The sequence below is a fragment of the Ursus maritimus genome, unplaced genomic scaffold (genome assembly GCF_017311325.1).
Source record: "Ursus maritimus isolate PB19 unplaced genomic scaffold, ASM1731132v1 scaffold_15, whole genome shotgun sequence".
Classification (NCBI taxonomy): Eukaryota; Metazoa; Chordata; class Mammalia; order Carnivora; family Ursidae; genus Ursus; species Ursus maritimus.
The window spans coordinates 59,601,044-59,620,852 of NW_024423897.1; the positions used below are offsets into that span (position 1 = coordinate 59,601,044).

Sequence of the window (19,809 nt, forward strand, 5' to 3'; positions counted from 1 at the left end):
AGATGTTATAACACAAAACTTATCAGATGAATCATGCTGTAAATGTCATATTTACCTACTGGTCTTAAAAATGCTGGAATGTGAACACATATGTTTATCCCAGCATCTCACTAATGACATTTACTGTGTTATAACTGGTATAATTTATTAACCTACGTTGTGAAAGAGCCTAATGATCCAGTGGTATTTTCATTAGTACATGGACATAAGAAAATGCTCTACTGTATATTTAAAGGGTTTCACATACGCTCCGGACTTGACAATGAGTCAGGGTAGAGAGAAGCCCCATATTTAAAGACCTCATTTTCTAGCTCAGCTGGTTTAAGTGACTCAGGTTGGAAAAGCTGCCAAGCAGTACAGCATTTCTGATCATTTATCCCAAAATATCATATGCAGAGGATAGAAACGCTGTCTGGGTAGCTGAGACAGCACGGTGATGTCTTTCTCTAACTGCCCATATGACGTAAGGTCTACATATGTACAAGTAGCCGTGAGAGAACTGCATTAGGGTTCACAGACACGGGAGAGAAATCTGTGGGAAATTCAACTCCGCGAACTAAATAAAAGGGTCTTCAACAGAAGAACAAGTGAAGACGTCTGAAAAGGCAGAAGAGGTCTCACGTGTGGCTTACCGTAGCGTGAAATGACACCGGGCGGTCCACAGAATCTTACTGTCCTGGAGAAACCAATATATGTCCCAAGTCCAAAATACCTGTCGTCAGACAATGAATCCGATGCCCAAATCCCTGTAGTCTGCCGAGTGCCAATACTGGTAAGGATCGCTAAGCATCACTGAGTTCCTTCATCTGTAATAGCCTGTTAAATCTCACAGCAAGTCTGTATGGGAGGCACAGTGATTACACCCATTTCCGAGACGGGAAGCTGGAGGGCAGGCTACTAAGGAACAGGCTCATAGATCTGCAGGGGCACGTGGTAGAGCCAAGATTTCAGTGCAGGCAGCCTGGTCCTGCCCCCTGGGCTCTGGACCCCGTGAGGCCCACCACTCCGAGGCCACCTGGAGGCATGTCACAAATAAAGGTCACAGTGGCCACTAGGACTGTGCAGGCCATTCTGGAGGAACCCTCCACAGGCATCCCCCTCTGCAGGTGGGATGGCACCGTTGTCTGCAGGGGCGAATCATGCTGTCGTCGATCAGCAAAGCAGATTCCGAGTTAGTGCCCTTGGTCACCACAGGTGGGCCACATAATTATTTGGTGGGTGTGGCCCACTCTTCAATAGCTTTATAAAGAAAGCATTGATTCTCGACACTTTTTTTTTTTTAATCACGACGGAGATTTTGCAAAAGAAGGCCCATGCGATGCAGTACAGAGATTCCTTTACCAAAACCAAATAAATGGCTGAGAAGCGTGAACGTATCAAAAGAACCGAAACAAAAGGACTAGTCACACTATAAATTCCATTTGTTCCAGAAGGCACTTGGGGAAAAAAATGCGCCATAGAAGCCAGGCCAGGAGGAAGGAGACCAGCTCCGCTCTGGGTGGTAACAGACTTGTCTGGAAATGCCCTGCTTCAGCTGAGCTGGGAGAGAAGAACCTCAGCAGAGCCTAGGGGAAGGTTATAGAGCGACCTGTCCAACAAAAGCCGCACACCAAGAAGACGGAGAGCACTCAAAGGACAGACTAAGAAACCACAAATATTGTGAAAGACGACTTACTGTATCAAATACAATTCTGCAAAATAGCTTACATGGTCAGGAAATTTAAGAGAAAGAAAGAATTGTATGAAGGAAAGCCTCAAGAAAGAGGTAAGACAACAAGGAACGTTACAGGAGCAAGAAGAGAAGCACCAGATAGACGCTCTGAGGTCAGCAAGGGGTAAGGCGATCTGTGGTTTAACCATATCCTTCTTGAAAAGTCTCCTTGAGATATACTCCTGCTGGCCAGGAAAAGATTTAAACTGCTTGATTCGAGAATGCGAAAGTTATGTGTGGGATGGAGGGACTGGCAAAGCCACTGGATCCATTTAAATAGGCCAGTAAGATGGTAGCACAGGATGAACACGCCCTCTTTATGGAAAGAATAGACTCCATGATATAAAAATCATACTAAAATTAAAGGTTAATTGGAATGAGACACCTGAAGACAATTATAACAAGATCGGGGCCTGAGCCGAAGTTTGACGAGTGGAAAACAAGAGAAGTAGAAATATACCAATTGACTTCTTTGGCCAACAACGTTTTTACAGCTTTAGTTTGCTTTGTGACGTTGATTAAAAAAAGAGTGGCTTACGCATATCATTTTAAGTTGTATAGGTAACTGTACTAGAATTCGAAAGAGGTTATGTGTTTCCTAAATAACCAGAGGGGCAAACGAGAGAAGAAGACCTTAAATCCAAAGATAGCAAACAGTAGGGAGCTATTTAAAAATCACAAATAGGAAGCCAATACAGATGGAAGAATTAATAAAAGACCTATCTACTGAGAGATTATACACAAACCCACAGATCACTCTTATGGAAATGTTCACAAATTATAAAGGGAATCCTACCAAATTAAAGGCACCGGTAGACTCAAGAACACGCAGTGACCGACGGGGGGTCACTGCAGGAATGCCGCATGGAGCCATTAATCACTCATCTCAGGTGTAGAATGACAGGTGCATTCCTTCTTCCACAAATTTAACATCCCAAGGGCCCACTTGTCCGAATGATGGAAATGTGTCCCAGTTCAGCATGTTCCAGTGACTTGGGGGCTGACACCATGTCCCTTACATAAACCTGAGGAACTTCAGTGCACACTCAGTGGTGTCTGTGTTGCTTCTCGGCTCCTGTGAGCTTCCATCTTTGACCTGTAAAGCCCACGGACCTGTGTGTGCAGACAAGGCCTGTGATCTTGATTGGGATTGGTCCCTGAGGCTCTGCAGCTCCGTATTCTGAGGGGTGTCCCATGGGTTTCCTGGGCCGGGTGGGGGATAGGAAGCAGGGATCCCCCTGTGCTACGCTCAGAACCTCACACGCTCTCCAAAACAGATTCATCAATGTCTTTTCTTTTTTCTCCTTGAGATTTATTTATTATTTTAGAGAGAGAGAGAGACAGAGAGCACAGGGGTAGGGGCAGAGAGAGAAGGAGAGACAGAATCTCAAGCAGACTCCCTACTGAGCACAGAGCCCAACTCCGGGCTCGATCTCACAACCCTGAGATCATGACCCCAGCCGAAATCAAGAGTCGGACGCTAAACCAACAGAACCACTCAGGTGCCCCCATCGATGTCTTTTCTTAAACCCTTTCCAAGTCTGCTGTAAAACTGTCATGTCAAGAAGAAAAGGCATTTGCTAAAATTCAGTAACTCTGAGAAAATACGAACGAGTGAAGTTTCATAATAAGATAAATCAAAATTTAAGGAGCCCTTCTACAAAATAAAGAGCTGAAAATGTCGACACGTTCCAGTAAAGGTCAGGAAAAAGGACTGACACATTTTACTTTTATTCTAGAAGCATATGCCTTTGCAATTAAACTGGGTTAGACAAGAGGTACAGACATTAGAAAAGGAAGACAAAATTATCATTATTGGTTAATGATATTAAGAATATAAGATTACTGACTAAAAAAATTGGAAAATATAAAATTTTAGTGTCTGGTTCCAAAATTAATTCGACTCTATAAAATCATAACTAATTAAAGTATGATGGTATAAAGATTTTATTGACAACATTAATAAAAATATGAAATATTCAGGAAAATATAAATGCTCACGTCACTTAAGTAAATAAATCTATGACCTCTTCCTGAGGAACCTAATGACCAAATGGAGTAATGAAGAAAAAAAATTGGTTCCCAGTAGGTGACTTCCGTATGTTTAAGATTTCAGTGTTGTCTCAATGAGTCCTACTAAGGCAGTGTAATCCCAATCAAAACTTCAGAAGGATCCTTTTTTTTTTTTTTAACTTGGCGACATAAATACAAAGTTCACATGGAAAAAAAAACATTGAGAAGATCCAGAAAAATTCTAAAATAGACACATGATTCATAAATGCTAGTCATCCAACAGTGAGATCCTGGCATAGGACAGTAAACTGGGGAGGGCGGTCGGGCCGGGGAAGCAATTACATGTACGGACTTAAGCTAGGATGGAGCTGGCCCTCCCAGTCAGTGGGCAGAAGAGGACTTTTTCACTCAGTGGCTTTGGGGCAGATTGCTGGACTGTGGAAGAAAAGCTGTGGGACGTGGACTTCGTTCTTCATGCCAAAATACATCCCATTTTCATCAAAGTCAAATACTGAATGTAACCAAAATGTCTGCAAAGAATATGAGTAAATATTTCATGATACTAGAATACAGAAAACTTTCAAGTTGTATTATATAAACAAGAATCTACGGAAAGTAAATAAAAACTTCACTGTGTAGTAATTTACAAATTATGTAACAGTAATAAAAATGTGTCTGACGAGGCGCTCAAGGAACTTCCACACGATCATCCCGAGGGCCAGGGTGACGTGTTGAGTGACCGAGCAGTGTACCCCCAAAGCTCTGGCGGGAGGGATACAGACGGACAGTGGATCAACTGGAATTATCCTGAGCACCTGGGATGTCCCATTACCCTTCCTATGGGGCTTTTGTTTCCTATGCTCCATACACACACACAGACGTATGTATGAACGTATGCTAGTTAACATATATTAACGTGTTAATTTGCTTTGATCACACGCAGTTTCCTAATAGGCACACACGTGTGCACACGCAAGGAAAAAGAACAAAGTACAAATAAGGGGTGTCAAATATATTTTCCTACCGTTTCAGTTACACTCGAAGCTTACAGGACTCGGCAGCTAAGGCGTGCCTGCGGTAATTTCCTCCCTGCACAACCTCCCGTGGCCATCTGCCGGAGTCTCCACGTCTCTACCGGGGATGGTACTAGTACCGATGGGTTCTTGTGAGCATCACGTGAGTCGATCCCTCATTTTGGCAAGTGTTAGAGTCTGTGAGCGTCACCACTGCCACCACTGGGGCGGACCCGCGCTTGTAGGGCCTGGAGCCTAGAGGGTTTAGGACACTCTCCTCTAAGAATAGTGAAGACAGGGGCGCCTGTGGGCTCAGTCCTTAAGGGTCTGCCTTCAGCTCAGGGCGTGATCCCGGGGTCCTGGGATCGAGCCCCGCATCAGGCTCCGCTGGGAGCCTGCTTCTTCCTCTCCCACTCCCCCTGCTTGTGTTCCTTCTCTCACTGGCTGTCTCTCTCTCTGTCAAATAAATAAATAAAATCTTAAAAAAAAAAAAAAGAATAGTGAAGACAACACTGGGAACTTGAAATGAGAGGATCTTTCGTGTTAGCTTCGGAGGCTCCGTGTTCCCCTTAATCACTAACATCCCTGCAACGACATAGCACGTGCATTTCTGGAAGCTTCTACTGCTCTTTTCAAGTCACTGCTTAGGGCCCAAGGGCAACAATCACTGGCTGTGAAAGAAATCGCTGAGTGAGCATTTTCTATCATAATTCAGTTTGTTTTCATGCCACACGATGGAAAGAGGGGGCAGGGTGACCCTGAACTCCGGTGGCCTGGAACTGAAGGGGATCCCCAGACACGGGGCAATCCTAGGTCATTTGGGGCATGTTGATTGACCTACAGGTAATTTATTTTCCTCTCTGCTCAATACAAAACAGATTTAACTCTAGACTTGTGTAAAGATTTCCCGTAATTTTCCTCCTTATTTCAATTGCCTTTGTTTCAACTTACTACTTCTAGTTCTTACAGTGAATGCCCCAGCACTGTGCACGTTTTCAGGATCTTAGGACTCCTGTGTTGTTCCCCAAGCACCAACAACAGAGGCCTTCCGTGACACACGGTGGACTGAGTACACACTGCATTCCCCAGTTCTAACGGAGGCCAGGAGGGAGGCTTCTACAGGCTCTGGAAGACCCGGAGAGGCGTGGGAACGGCCAGCTCTGAGACTCCCAGCCCGGCCCCTTCCCCGCCATGCTGGAGAGCTGGACGCACCTGCCCCCCGCCCCAACATGCACGTGTCTGGTGACAGGACCCTTCCGTGGAGACACCGGTGATGCCAGGACAAAGAAACTGGAGGTAACAGAGCAGCCGATAAGACTGTCTCAGCACAGTGTCCACAGCACGTCTTGGGGTCTCTGTCTCGACATGCCTGGACACATGTGGATTACGAGGAACTGGAGGAAGACACCAGCAGGACACAGGGACACCCATCACCCCGATGCTAGAGAAAAGGAATACGGAGGGATTAATCTGTGGGGAGGAGGAGAGAGAAAGAGACAGAAACAAAGGAAACAAAAGTAACAAACACAGAGAAAGACAGAAATTGTGTCCTGCTCTGTGCGGTGCGCCCAACACCCACGCCTCCTGCTCTCACCACTCCCATGTCCTCTGCCTTGCTCTACTCTTGGTCTTATTATCCTTAGCTCTCATCACATTCTAGAACATTCCATCATTTAAAAAATATCTTATGTTTGTTGTTGACTGTGTCTCTGCACAGATAAGCTCCCCAAAACAGGGACCTCTTTCACCTCACTAACAGATCCGCAGGGCCTGGCACATAGCAGACGCTCCAATTACTATATTGGTGAAATGAATCGATGACCCTTAATATATCTCTTGGAGTTTAAGGAAAGAAACCTAATCAGGCAAAATTCAAGCAATTATTACCTCTTAGAAAACATAAAGTTTTCACATACAAAAGGACACAGAATCAAGGTATCTACTTAGCCAGCAAGGACGAGTCAATAATGACGTGAACAGTTCCAACCTCCGGGGGCTGGCCAGACAGAGGGACGCCACGCACGGAGGTGGTACCCACCCAGCCCAGCTACAGAGGGTGATAAAGGAGATGCATTGGACCACACTGTCCCCCATGATGGGGAGGAGGGTAACTGTGGGAACCAGCATGTGGGACATGGTCATCATGCCTGGTACTTAGGAAATGGGGAAAGATGGGGCGCCTGGGTGGCTCAGTCATTAAGTGTCTGCCTTCGGCCCAGGGCGTGATCCCGGGGTCCTGAGATCGAGCCCCGCATTGGTCTCCCTGCTCTGCTGGGAAGCCTGCTTCTTCCTCTCCCACTCCCCCTGCTTGTGTTCCCTCTCTCGCTGGCTGTCTCTCTCTCTGTCAAATAAATAAATAAAAATCTTAAAAAAAAAAAAAAAAGGAATATGGGGAAAGATACTGGGAGAGAGAGCCAGAGGAAGGATTTTGCCCCTGGTCTGGGGGACTGGGGATGGAGTAGCGGGAGGCCAGGACTGTGATTTTTCACGGTGAGCTTCAAAGTACAAGACGACGTTTTAAGCCATCAGCATTTGGTTCCTAACTAGAATAAAAATCAACTAAATTAGGAGTGTAAAAAACAACATCCTAGAGAATTTAAATGGATTCTTCTCTTCAGTTTTCTTTTTTATTGATGAAATACATAATAAACGCATCACAACAATTAAAAATCCCCTGCTAGAATCTTGTTTGACCTAAAAGTAAAATAAGGCTGCAGCCGTGTGGCCCCCAGAGGAGGCAGGGGGATGCCTGAGCGGGCTCTGGTCTTGCCCTGGATCCAGACAAACCTAAACATTCTGGGAGACTGTGGTCTTCCCTCTCTGGCGATTGCATTCCTGGCCCCCACAGTCAGAAGCACACTAAAAACTGGTTTCCTGTTTCAGCTCTCTTTGACCTGAACTTATGTGGAAGCTGTAGGAAAAAAAGCCACATGAAAATGTCTTAAGCTATCATGTGGTCCTATTTTTCACCCTGCGGCACTCTTCAGAGTGGGGCGAGGGCTAGTCCCCAAGGCGGTATTTCACTGGAAAAGTAACTTACCTAAACAAATGAATTTGAGCATCTCTTTGGCTGTGGGAATGTTGTTTATAAATCTATGCATGCCCTTAAAAAATGACATAGGTAATACTGAAAACTTGGTAAATAAGATAAGGACTGCTTAAGCAGAAACCCGAGGGAGAAAAGAGGGATGGGAAAAATCTAACAGTTGGTAACTATATTAATATTGTCAGAAAATCTTGGAGCCACATGACAAAATTAATGCATAAGTTTTCTTTTCCTTCTAGACCTGGAAAATTTTATCAGGTCCCTACAGCTGGTAATAGGCTTGGCAGAAATCGCGGTTTACAGGTGACTTTGGAATGACCACACATCAACAAGCCAACCAAAACTAACTTGACTTTTTAAGCAAATGTTAATGTGAATTGCAAAATAAATCATTAAATTCTAAAGCCAATTACAGTTGACCCTCAAAGAACATAGATTTGAGTTGCAAGGGTCCATTTACACACGGATCTTTTTTGATAAATACGGGACAGGACTGTGAGTATGTTTTCCACTTCTTATGATTTTCTGAACATTTTTTCTCTAGCTGACTTTATCCTAAGAACACAGTCCATCATATACACGACCTGCAAAATACATGCTAGTCGACTGCTGGCGTTACGGGTAAGCTTCCAGTCAGCAGTGGGCTGTTACGTCGTGAGATTCTGGACGCACCAGCCCCCAACCCCGCGTGTTGTTCAAGGATCAACTGCAGTTTGGTTTCGCTCTTAAGTTAAAGCTCTTTCAAGGTTATAGGAGCTTACTGGACTCATTTGCTCAATTTTTCTTGCCTTGGGATGCCCATGATTTCTTTTTCCTTTTTTCCTTTTTCAGTGAAACTCTTTTTTGTTGTTGTTGTGGCAGTGGACGGGGGTGGGGAGGTTAAACAGGATTCTGCTGGGAAAAATAACTTTTTAAAACCTAAAACCTTACGGAACCCTCTGAAGACTCCACAAGCCAGAAACCCACACTTCGCACTGGCACTGGTTGCTATGGAGACGGGTGTCCGGCTGAGAGGTGGGGGGGGGGCAGGGTGCAGAATTTCTGTGGGGCCTGAGCAATGCAGCCCTTGCAAGAGCTACAGTGTGATGCAGAAAAGAGCCACCCTAACGCTTCCATCCGCTCCCCTCCCTGCACTATAGACGCCTGCTAAGGGCGGGAGCCCTCCCTGCTCCCACACTCGTGCTGGCTGAGGAAGCTGGGGACACAGCAGGCTTCCTTTGAAGAGAATGTCTAGCAGTTCTGTCTAACGCTATGGCCTTGGACCTCAGACATTGTATTTTTTAAAGGAGAGTGTCTTAGTCTTCTTTTTAAAAACCTAGTTTATGACAGTGTCCTATCATGTCAAATACCAGGATCCAGGCTAGACACTTGTCGACTGCTTTCAACACGAAAGGAGTGGCCTAATCCCTAAGCACCCATTCAAGCTGATCACGTGACATGCCCCAAACTCACAAATGGTGCAGTTTGTAAATTCTCTCATCAGCACCAAACACGGTCTTAAAATAGCACATTCTACTGCCGCTGAGTCCCTGGGTCTTGTTACAGATACACTGAAACTCAGAGCATATCGTTCAACCGTGTTCTGGGCAGAAACTCCCTGGGAGCAGATGGACTGTTAACACCATGAAGGGCTTCTCTCTTTCTTGTTCGATTTTTGCTAAGCCACGTGGTTCCGGTTTCTTGAGCTGCATCGTTGGGCCAACATGTGATTTTGCCAGGACCGATGTGCAGAGCGTGTGACTCCCCGGGCCGGCTCAGGCTCGGGCTAATTGAAAGCACACGGGGACGGCGTGAGTTGCGCTGTGGGTGTGGACGTGCCCCTCACAGGGGCTGCGCAGGAGACACGTCTGCAAACCCGCATCTCCTTCAAGGCGGTGCCGAAAGAAGAGCTTTAAATGTCTGACTCTGGACCAAAACCGCTCCTCCCTTGGCCTCGCCGCCCACCCCCTGAAAATACACCATGGGAAACAAGCCCAGCCGGAAATGACAAATTGCCCCCAGTGCCAGGCCACTGAACAAACCCCCGGTTCTGTGGACTTCAACACGGTGTCTCTCAAAACACAGCTCTTAGGATGGTTTGGCTTTTCATGCTGATCAAGGACACCCTCATCCAATGGTCCTGGGAGTGCACCGAAATGGGCCCAAGAGACTGTGTGGGGCAGAGCCACCTGCTTCCAGGAGCTTCTAGAACACCACGGTGCCCAGACACACGGAGCCCCCCGGACACCATGTGAGTGGCCCCCAGCAGCAGGGCACTCCTGCCTCCCGGGCTGAGCGCAAACCAAGCACCAGGTCACTCACATTGGGTGTCTGGGCTGGAAAAAAAGGCACATCTTTAAACACTAGACAAAAACTAAGCCCTGTCACATGGGGACCAAAACCGATGTCACCGGAGAACCGAGGGACAGGGACGGCCCCCTTTCTAAAACTGAATTGGCCTTTCTCCCTCATTTCGTCGATCGGCAATCAGCCGCTGAAAGATGCCAGTCGTGCGTTCTGCAGACGCGTGCTCCCAAACACCGGGCCCTCCTCAGGGCCAGGCTGCGCTCGCATAGACATGTTTTTACTGGTGAATCATGAAACGAGATGAATTACAGCCTGTTTTGTTTATTTTCTTTTCATCCTAATCCTGGTTAAGCCACTCTACCCACCATGTCTGCACCCGTGACCAGGGTGATGACACTCAGTGCAGGCCCACAGGCCACTCGGCCCTTGGCCAGGCGCCCGGAGACACACATCCCTGGTGGGGTCACTGTCCCACCAGACACTCTCCTTCCCCTGCCAGCACCTCCCCTTGCACTCGCATGACTTAGCCTCTTTCACTGTGAAAACAAAAACAACAAGTAAGGAACTTCCTCCACATGGGCCATCACCACGTCTCAAGCAGGGTCCCTCTGTGTGCCCTGGGTGACCCTCACAGGTACCTGCCATGGCTGCTCTCTCCATCCTCCCTGGCCAATCATCTCAAACCCACACAGGCACACTGCACCAGCTCTGACATGAAAATGAGAGAAATGGCCATGAACCGTCCCTGGGCTTCAAGGCCATTTACCGCTGCAGCCCTGCCCCTCTGCTGTTCTCGGCGGCAGGACTCCTAGAAAGAGGTGCCAGAGCCCACAGCTCTGCTTTCTCACTTGTCCCTCTGCCCCTTACCTCTCTCTCACGCTTTTGTCCCCAGGCCCCCTGGAAGTGGGTCACATGGTACCAACGCTCAAACCTTCCCAAGTTTTATCAACACTCAAGGAACAGAATACGAACTCTGCAGGCTGGCCTCCAAGGCTGTGCACACGTGGACTCACCTGCCGCTCTCTTCCTGGTCATGGCCACTGGCTCCCTTTGCCAAGGCCACCAAGCCCTCCCAGCTCTCTGCCAACATCCAGTCTACCTCTGCCTCGGGGCCTTTGCACTTGCCACTTGCCTTGGCTGGAGCATTCCCACCTTCCATTCCCACAAGGCGCCCTCTCTAATTGCTCAGAGAAGTCTCCATCTTCTAAGGCAAGTAAAGCACCCTTCCCAGATCTGTGTGCACACCTGGAAATGCACTTGTCCATACCTGGGTACCCTCTGATGGCCTGGCCCTGGGAGTTCCCCAGGTCGGGGCCCAGCTGCCAACCATCTCAAATGGTGGCTTGTACTAGGTCGTCACGCAAAGATCTGATGGGTAACTGAACAAACGCCGTAATACATGTGGTCTCTCACACGAAACGCTGCTGTGAACAGTGCGGGAGTGAGTTTCTCCTGGGAGACCGTGCAGATGCTCACCCTCCCACGGCCCCTGATTGTTCTCTTGAATGACGTCAGTGACTCTCATGTTTGGAGACGGTCTAAAGGAACATTTCAGTCCAACTGAGCTTTAGAAAAGTCACAAAGTCTAAATGAGTCACATCTTCACAATTTCACGTCACCGAATGTGAAAGCATGCCTGACTCGCTTGCCCAGGATCAGAATCAAAGCACTACTCCCGTGATCCCCACATTCAGAATGTTTTCTCCACGGAGGGCAGTGCTCTTTAAAATGAGGCCTCCAGATCTCGAAAACGTAAGTGGCAATAAAACATTCATTCTTAATGAACACAGGGTTCACAGAGCAGTTTTCTTCTTTTTTTATTACTATTGTTTATTGTGTTTTATTTTCTTTCTGGCAAGAAAAAAAGCAAAATTAGGCTGGTGGCCTTCCTAAGGGTGGTGGTGGGGGGGCTCGGAGAAAGTGCTGTCTCTCTAGGGTCAGTGGTGCTTGTCGTGTCTCCGGGGCCACACTCTGCCAGCTGACCCCACTCTGTGAGCAAACAGGCCACAGTGCTGTCGGGGAAGCCTTCCCTGAGCCGGGGGCCCACTTCCTAAGACCCCGGCCTGGGGGTACTTCCATCCAGTCCGGCTCCTCACCCAGGGATTCCTAACACTCCTCAAAGACGCATCCAGAACACTCTAAAATACCGCACCATCTGTCTGTGAGAAGAGGTACTCTAGCTAAGCTCTATCACAGTTCACTTAGCTTTTTCTAGAAAGTATTTATTTTTAAGGGTTTTATGATAATCATGTGTGAGTAATCCTGGGTGTTTTCATGTTACACTCATTTATACAGCTGTCTATTTTATTTATTTTTATCAGAAGCACATGGTGTGAAGAAAAGAAGAATACAGAGCTTCTGGCAATAGGGGGCATAAAAGACAATAAATACAATCCCACAATTCACAAGAAATCAGTCGAACGTGATGCAAAGAGCACGCACAGCAGACAGAAGACGCACAGGAAACGGGAGCTAAGTCCAAAAACAAGAGCAATTACAGCTCATAAAAGCAGACCAAGTGTGTGCGTGAGAAGATATGTTCCTTTTTTTTAAAGATTTTATTTATTTAATTTGAGAGACAGAGAGCATGAGCAGGGGGAGGGGCAGAGGGAGAGGGAGAAGCAGAGTCCCCACTGAGCAGGGACCCAGATGTGGGGCTCGATCCCAGGACCCCGGGATCATGACCTGAGCTGAAGGCAAACGCTTCACCAACTGAGCCACCCAGGTGCCCTGCGAAGATATATTATTTATTTGATAAAATCAAATCCAACAGGTAAGATGATTTTTTTCAAGATGCAAAGAAACCTCATAATGCTGACATTTGAAAACACAGAACATGAAGAAACGTCAGGCACAAGGGAATGGAAGTAAGGGCCATATTGTCAACTTCAGGAAAAAAGCAGCCAAAGTTGGAAAGCAATATTAAGGGTACAGATGGTCCTTATTTAGCAGGACAACGCATGAGGAAGCTGTAATGCTACCGACACAATGTGGAACTTTAATGTTAATTATGAAATGAAAGTAACAGGAGCAATTGGAAAATAAGCAATCATAAAGTGAGATTTTAAAATACTTCTCTCAGAAACATATATATGAGATAAACAAAAAGTCAGAATATATGCGAGTAGATAAATAAGGACCGTGACCTAATTGCCATATAAATAACTCCACTCCAACGCAGAGCACACATTCCTTCGTTCCCACAGGAAGCAGTTACAAACACTCCCATGCTCCAGCCATAAAGGAAGTCTTAAAAAATGCGAAAAATGATATAATTTTAACTCTTTGTTTGATCTCAATGTAATAACATCTGAAATAACAAAAATATTACCGCAAAGCCTCCATAAATTTGGAAACATTAAACTGCAATAATTCTAAATAATTCACAGGTTTGAGAGTAAAGCAATGTTACCTCTTAACTAAAAACAGTATCTTATATTCTTTCCCCCCCAAAACATCATGATTCTGAGTGAAGCTTCCAGTTTTCAACAAATATTTCCAGAAGCACTGATTAGTACATTCAGTGAATATTAAAGACTTGTAGTAAGATCTATTCTTTCTTTCTTTTTTTCTTTCTTTTTCTTTCTTTCTTTCTTTCTTTCTTTCTTTCTTTCTTTCTTTCTTTCTTTCTTTCTTTCCTTCTTCTTTCTCTTTCTTCTTTCTTTCTTTCTTTCTTTCTACCTACCTACCTACCTATCGTGTATCTGTCATGTATCTATTGATCATGTATCCATCATCCATCCAATAATCATCTATATCTATCTATAAGTTAATTTTTAATTTTTATTCCAAAATATTTGATGGGTATGTCATAGTATGTATTATTTAGGGGACAGTGATGGGGAACATGGGGGGATTTGGTGAATTTTAGAGTCCATCATACAAAGACCTAGAAACCAAAACAATAAATATATTATGAAAAATTTAGATATTATTTAATGTATAAAATCGGTTAAGTTGATTTTGAAATGAAAAATGAAAGTATTCCCAAGGTGACTTTCTGCCTTTGTTCATACGGATAAATAAATAGATACGTATATAAATATAAAACAACAAGCTTCAAAACCAAAACAAATAAAGCAAAAACAAGCAGACCAAAACAAAACAAAACAAACAAACAAAAACTAAAATACAAAATATTTTACAGAACTACTTAAGGAAGGTTTTTAAGTTTCAAATGACAAACTCAAATCTAGAAAGCTAGTTATTTTTTATATTCCTGTTGCAATGGTTTCTATGTTAATATGTAAGTGACTGAGAAAGTAAATTAAATCAGCCTTGCCGGGGTGCCTGGGTGGCTCAGTTGGTGAAGCATCTGCCTCTGGCTCAGGTCATGATCCCAGGGTCCTGGGATGGAGCCCTGCATTGAGCTCCCTGCTCAGTGGGGAATCCGCTTCTCCCTCTCCCTGGACCCCAGGCCAAATGAAGAGGACGGGGAAGTGTGGAGCCCAGAAGACGCATGTTCAGACTGTGACCCTGGAGTGTCCTTCTGTTCAGCCCCATTGGCACGCACCCCGTCAGTGAAGGGGAGGACAGCAGAAGAGAACTGCACCAAGGAGCCTCCGTCCCAGGAGACACGTGTGATCTGAACTCACTGAGGAATTGCTTTCCCAGCCCTATTCCAGGTAACACTGTTGAATGGAAGCAGGGCTGCTGGGCAGGGCTGGCTGTATAATTTGTGGAAGCCAGGGCAGAATCAAAGACCGTTAGGAATTTCAAGTTGGAACCGCAGAGAATGAGAGCAAGAGGGGACCCTTCTGCCCTCCTGGGCGCAGGTCATATGCCCAGGAACCAGTTCCACTGCGAGTTCATTCAGTCACTCAGATAATCAAATGAACTAAGACGCTCACTTCTTTGGCATTCCCATGAGTCAAACCCTTTTGAATGTGGGAACCAACTAAGCGAGGAGGGTTCTTTCCATTCCCTCGGTAACCTATGCAGTTCGTGTTTGAATGCCATGTATCTAAAAGAGGTAAGAGACAAAATCACGGCCCCCTCTCCTGTCACCGAAAATGTTTCTGTAACCAAGTTATCCTGCCAAATCTTACCTTGCATTTCTACAACGTGCAACCAAATGCTTGCCGTCACTGACCCAGGCACTTCGGCTGAAAGCAAACAATTCTGCTAACAGGTTGGTAAGGAGTCACCAAAGTACGGGCAGAAAGAGTCCGCCCGGTGGAAAGGATTACAGAGCGGGGCTGCCTTTGCAGGACTTTCTAAAACAAGAAAAGAGTCTATTTGATCACAATCTGTTTTACCGAAACTCCTACTCTGCATTCCTAGGAGAATCGAGAAGAGGGAGGAAAAGGACCCGTGTCCCATCTGGAAAGTATTTCCTCTTGCCTCTTCCCGCCATCGTCCAGGAAGGCATGCCGTAGCGTTCGTGCTTCCAAAACCAGATACCAGTGAAGATAAATAGCATGAAGAGCCACTCTGGATAAACTCAGAAATACAAAGGAAATAAGTATCTGCGTGATTTATGGTTCGTGTTTCAAAGGCAAGCGATAAAAGAGCCCGATTCACGCTCCCATGAAGACAGAGGTGGCGCGGCCTTGGGCGCGCCCGCTGCCGCCTGCTCCAAGGCCAGCGCGGAGCCAGCCCGACGTGCGGAGCAGAGCCGGGAGAAGCCGCAGGCCGCCCACTCCAGCCCTGAGCAACAGCTGCGAGCTGCTGACGCCTGGTTCCTCAGCCACGATGCTCCTGCCGCCCGCAGCCTCTGGACATTGAAGATCATCTTCCTCCAGAGAGGAGACTCCTGACGCCCAGCCCACCACCCCCGCTGAGATTTACGAGCTGGGGGGGCCCACGTGGCCACCGAGGCTCGGGCTCCACAGCCCTCCCTCTGCACCAGCTCCAGGCTCGGCCCAGGGGAACATGTGGACGCTGGTGGGAGGTTAGGAGTTGCGACCAGTGTAGCAGGGTTTCATTTCCATTTCAGTTAAAGACAAGAAGCCTACAGATTAAGGTGTTTTAAAGACTCCATTCCTGTATCGCATTGAAACAGGAACAAAAAACTGCCGGTTTTCTGGGCAAGAGAGAAATGGATCTTATATCGCAGAGGAAAACAGAACAACTTTTTAAATTAAGATCTATTTCCCAACTCAATTGTTAAAATAACAACGCACAAGGATTAATATATGTGATATAAGCTCATTCTTCTGTGTTTTGCTGTAGTCTTGCTTCACAGACTAAATAAATTACAGATGTGAATTTGCTTCTCCTTTTACACCACAAATAAAAACAGCCAAGTTATCGAGTGCTTAGCACATCTGCTGCCCTCAGAGTATGTGGATCTTACATGGATTCCCTCTACAAATCCTTGCTCTCTATCACCACTATTACATACAAGGTAGACACACAAGGGGAATCTGAACCACACCTTTAAACCAGCTGTGGAGTTCACACCATCCTTGCTCTCCACCATCCTCGTAATCCCAGCTGACCCAGCCCACTCCATCAGAAGGACTCTGATGCACACCGTTGGGGCCAGAGGCAGGGACATCTTGTCCCACCTGTCCAGCACAAACCTGCGGGGTCCCGTTGGTCATAGGCCTCTGCTACTTGCTGGGGATGTAGCAGGAACCTCATTAGGGATCTCCCAGCAGGAAAGCATGGCATTAGGTTTACCAACCACATTTAGGACTATCTCCAAAAGCTTTCTCCTTCAGAGAAGAATACAAATATTGGAAGACATTAGACATAAATCAAAGAGCCAGGTGGATGGGGGTCTCTGGATGTTTCCTGGATGAATTTAGGGTGTCCTCACTATGTTTCAGCAATGCTGTTCCCATGCATCAGTGCCAACTTCCCCTAGACTAGTCCTTTTGCTCTGAACTGTGCCTTTTCTTTCAGAACACAAAGCTCTTGACAGAATTTACTTATAAAATTTGACCTGAGTAAGTAAAGTACAGAATGCATCCAAGAACAGAGAGATGTTTTGACTGTAGATCCCTCAAAACCAGAAAGACAAGCCGCAGGGAAGCAGAGAAGGCCCGATGGGAAAAACAATGGGCTACACAGTGTTTACAAGAGAGCATAAGGGATACCCAACATCCACTTAAAAATCTTTCTTGGAAGGAATCGATAAGCATGAAGGAAAAGGGGAATCAGAGACATAACCCATGAGGACTTTTCGGGAAGAAACGAGACCATTGGCTCACTGGGAAGGAGGGCCGGAGCAGGCGGGGGATTCACAGGTGGGCTGTTAGGGAGCACAGATGGTTCTTACCTGATTCTTGTGTCTGAGGTCCGAGGTCATGGGCAGAGAGTGTGGATGGGGAGGAGGAGGAATTCCGGAGGACACTGGAGATGACACAGAATCCTTGTCCTGGGAGGGGTGGTGGGATGGCCTGCCATCCTGGGTAACCACATAAGAGAGGGGCCATAACTTTCAATTGAGAACATGAGCTCTGAATTTCCTGGCAGCCTGTAGCCCCTGAAGCCTCGTACAGCGTGGGTCACATGTCGGGTACGTTGGGTCTCGGGAGAGGAGAACAGAGGGTTCATCGAGCTGGCCGGACAAGGGTTACAGTGCCATCCCTGGACTCTGGGCACTGTAACTCTTGTCTGGCCACCGAGGGGTGGGAAGGCAGCTGTCCCGGTGGGACAGGAGAACTGGAGTGTGGGTCCAGGGCTGCCTGAGCTGCGATGACAAGAGGCAGCAGTGGCCAGCGTGGGGTGGCTCGGACCACAGGCGAGGCACGGTGGAGTTAGGAGAGTGGCTTCCCACACCAACAGAGACTGTATGGCCAGGCTCGAACACGAGAGACTAGATCTCCTTTCCTGCAAGTCTGAGCCAGTACACAGCTTCAGGAGGTCACCGGGGAATGTGACATGCCTCCGTCCTGTGACTCCACAGGCCCTGAGGCTGGCCTTGCCCACAGAGCTGGAGCCGGGCAGTGAGGGAGCGGGAGGGAAGAGGAGGAAGCAGAGCCTTTGCAGGGCGCCCACGGAAGGCGCCTGCATCACCGCCGCTCACTCCCACCTGCCAGAGGACGCGCTGGGAGGCGACGGGGAACATCTAGCAGGGCTTCCGCGTGGGAGTGAAGGAATGTGTGTGCATGAGTGTGAGTACATGTGAGTGCCTGAGTGCACACATGCGTGTGTGCGTCAGTGCACACGTGCGTGAGTGCATGTACGTATCAGGGGTTCTACCAACAAAGACAAGAAGGAGAAAACGCACGTGGAGGAGCACCTCCTGGAAAGTGACATTGGACATATTTACAGCAGACCAGACACCACAGAAGCAGCATGCCATCGGGAGTAACCCCGCACAGGCAGCAGCCAGGTGTCCTCTTGAATACCCCACCTAGGGCTTCTTAAAAGAAGAAAGTGCAGGCGAGCGCACGGAAGAAGCGGAGAGAGGGTGCGGGAGCCCCAGCTTTCTCCCACATGGCGGGGGTGGGGCTGCAGCCCTCCAGGAGAGCACCGGCTCCCCCTCCCCCGTGGCTCTGGCCCCTCCTGCTTCCTGGTCTGAGCCCTGCATGGGTTACGGACGCAGAGAGGCCCACGCTGGGTTCCCAGTCTCAGCTCACAGATGAGTTAGATGATGCTTAAAGTCAGAAAGCTGGCAGCTGGAGTTGGTGACTTAGTCTTGGGTGTTTTGCTACCTCCCCCCCGGACGAGCCTCACCGAGCAGATGGGCAGGCTGGACTGTGAGGGTGCGAGCCCCTCACAGGACATGTGGACTGATTTCATGCAAACACCAACCACTCCCAATTATCCGGAGCTTAACCGGCTCTACCTTTGCTAAGGCTGGTTCCTCATGCACGTAGAAGTGATATGCGCACACGTCTGTGTGTCGGTGAGGGAGGCCGCTCTACAGCACAGTCAGCTAGCTGTTTTGAGGCGCCCCCGGTTAGGGGCCCTCGCAAGAACGCAGCACGATGTCGGAAGAGAGCAGCAGTGAGCAGCAGCCCTGAACATCCGTGTGTCCACGTCGTGAGGTTCCGCGGCGCTCTGCCATCCGAGGTCACAGTGACGGCAACGCTGCGTCACCTGCTGGCTGTCCAGGAAGAGGGCATCCCGGGGCTGCGCCAACTCAGCAGGAGGCTGGAGGAGCCCTGGCTGCCCCGCCGTCTGTCCCCTTCGGACAGCACGGTCGTTTTTCCTGCAATGGTGCCACACTGCCACCAGCATCCCTCTGCCAACCGCAAGTCTCGTTTCCTAAACCATCCAGAACCAAGTGCACTTGGCCTGTTGCTTCGGACACAGAACAAGGCTGTGGTGGCCTGTGTCCCCGCTGTCCAGCTCAGCACAGCCCATAAGGTGCGTGGGCCAACGGAGGGTCTGAGGTGGGGACCAGGTGTGTGGCCATTCCAAGGGCCTGTCCAGCCCCAGAAAGGATCCCCAGGTGGGCGCCCAATGCACTGGTGGGCGATGGGCCTCCAGCACCAAAGTCCTCCCGTCACTTCTGACCCGCATGTGTCTCAACAGCAGGCCATGGGGCGTGGTGGCCGAGGAGCCCTGGCTGGGGCAGGGCAGGGCAGGTGGCTTTGTGGGGTGGTGGGTCCCCAGCCCCTGAGGGACTAGGGAGACTGGAGGATAGGATGTTCCCGACCTCCCAGATGCTGGTAAGGGGCCTCCGTCTCTATCCTGAGCCAGTGACCAGGGACCCAACAGCTCAGAGATGAAGGGAGAGACGGGGCCTCTCTCCCTCCTGTGTCACTGTCCCCCTGGAAAAGCAGCACACTGCTGAGGCACATTTCCGCAAACCTGGAGTCCGTCTGCCGGCTACTGGG

General features: G+C 48.1%; 1 protein-coding gene across 1 annotated transcript in view; it reads right to left on the reverse strand.

The window, feature by feature from the left end:
* ADAMTS16 (ADAM metallopeptidase with thrombospondin type 1 motif 16) overlaps positions 1-19,809 on the reverse strand; it is a 146,955-nt gene that overhangs the window by 22,077 nt on the left and 105,069 nt on the right. The window lies entirely within an intron of this gene.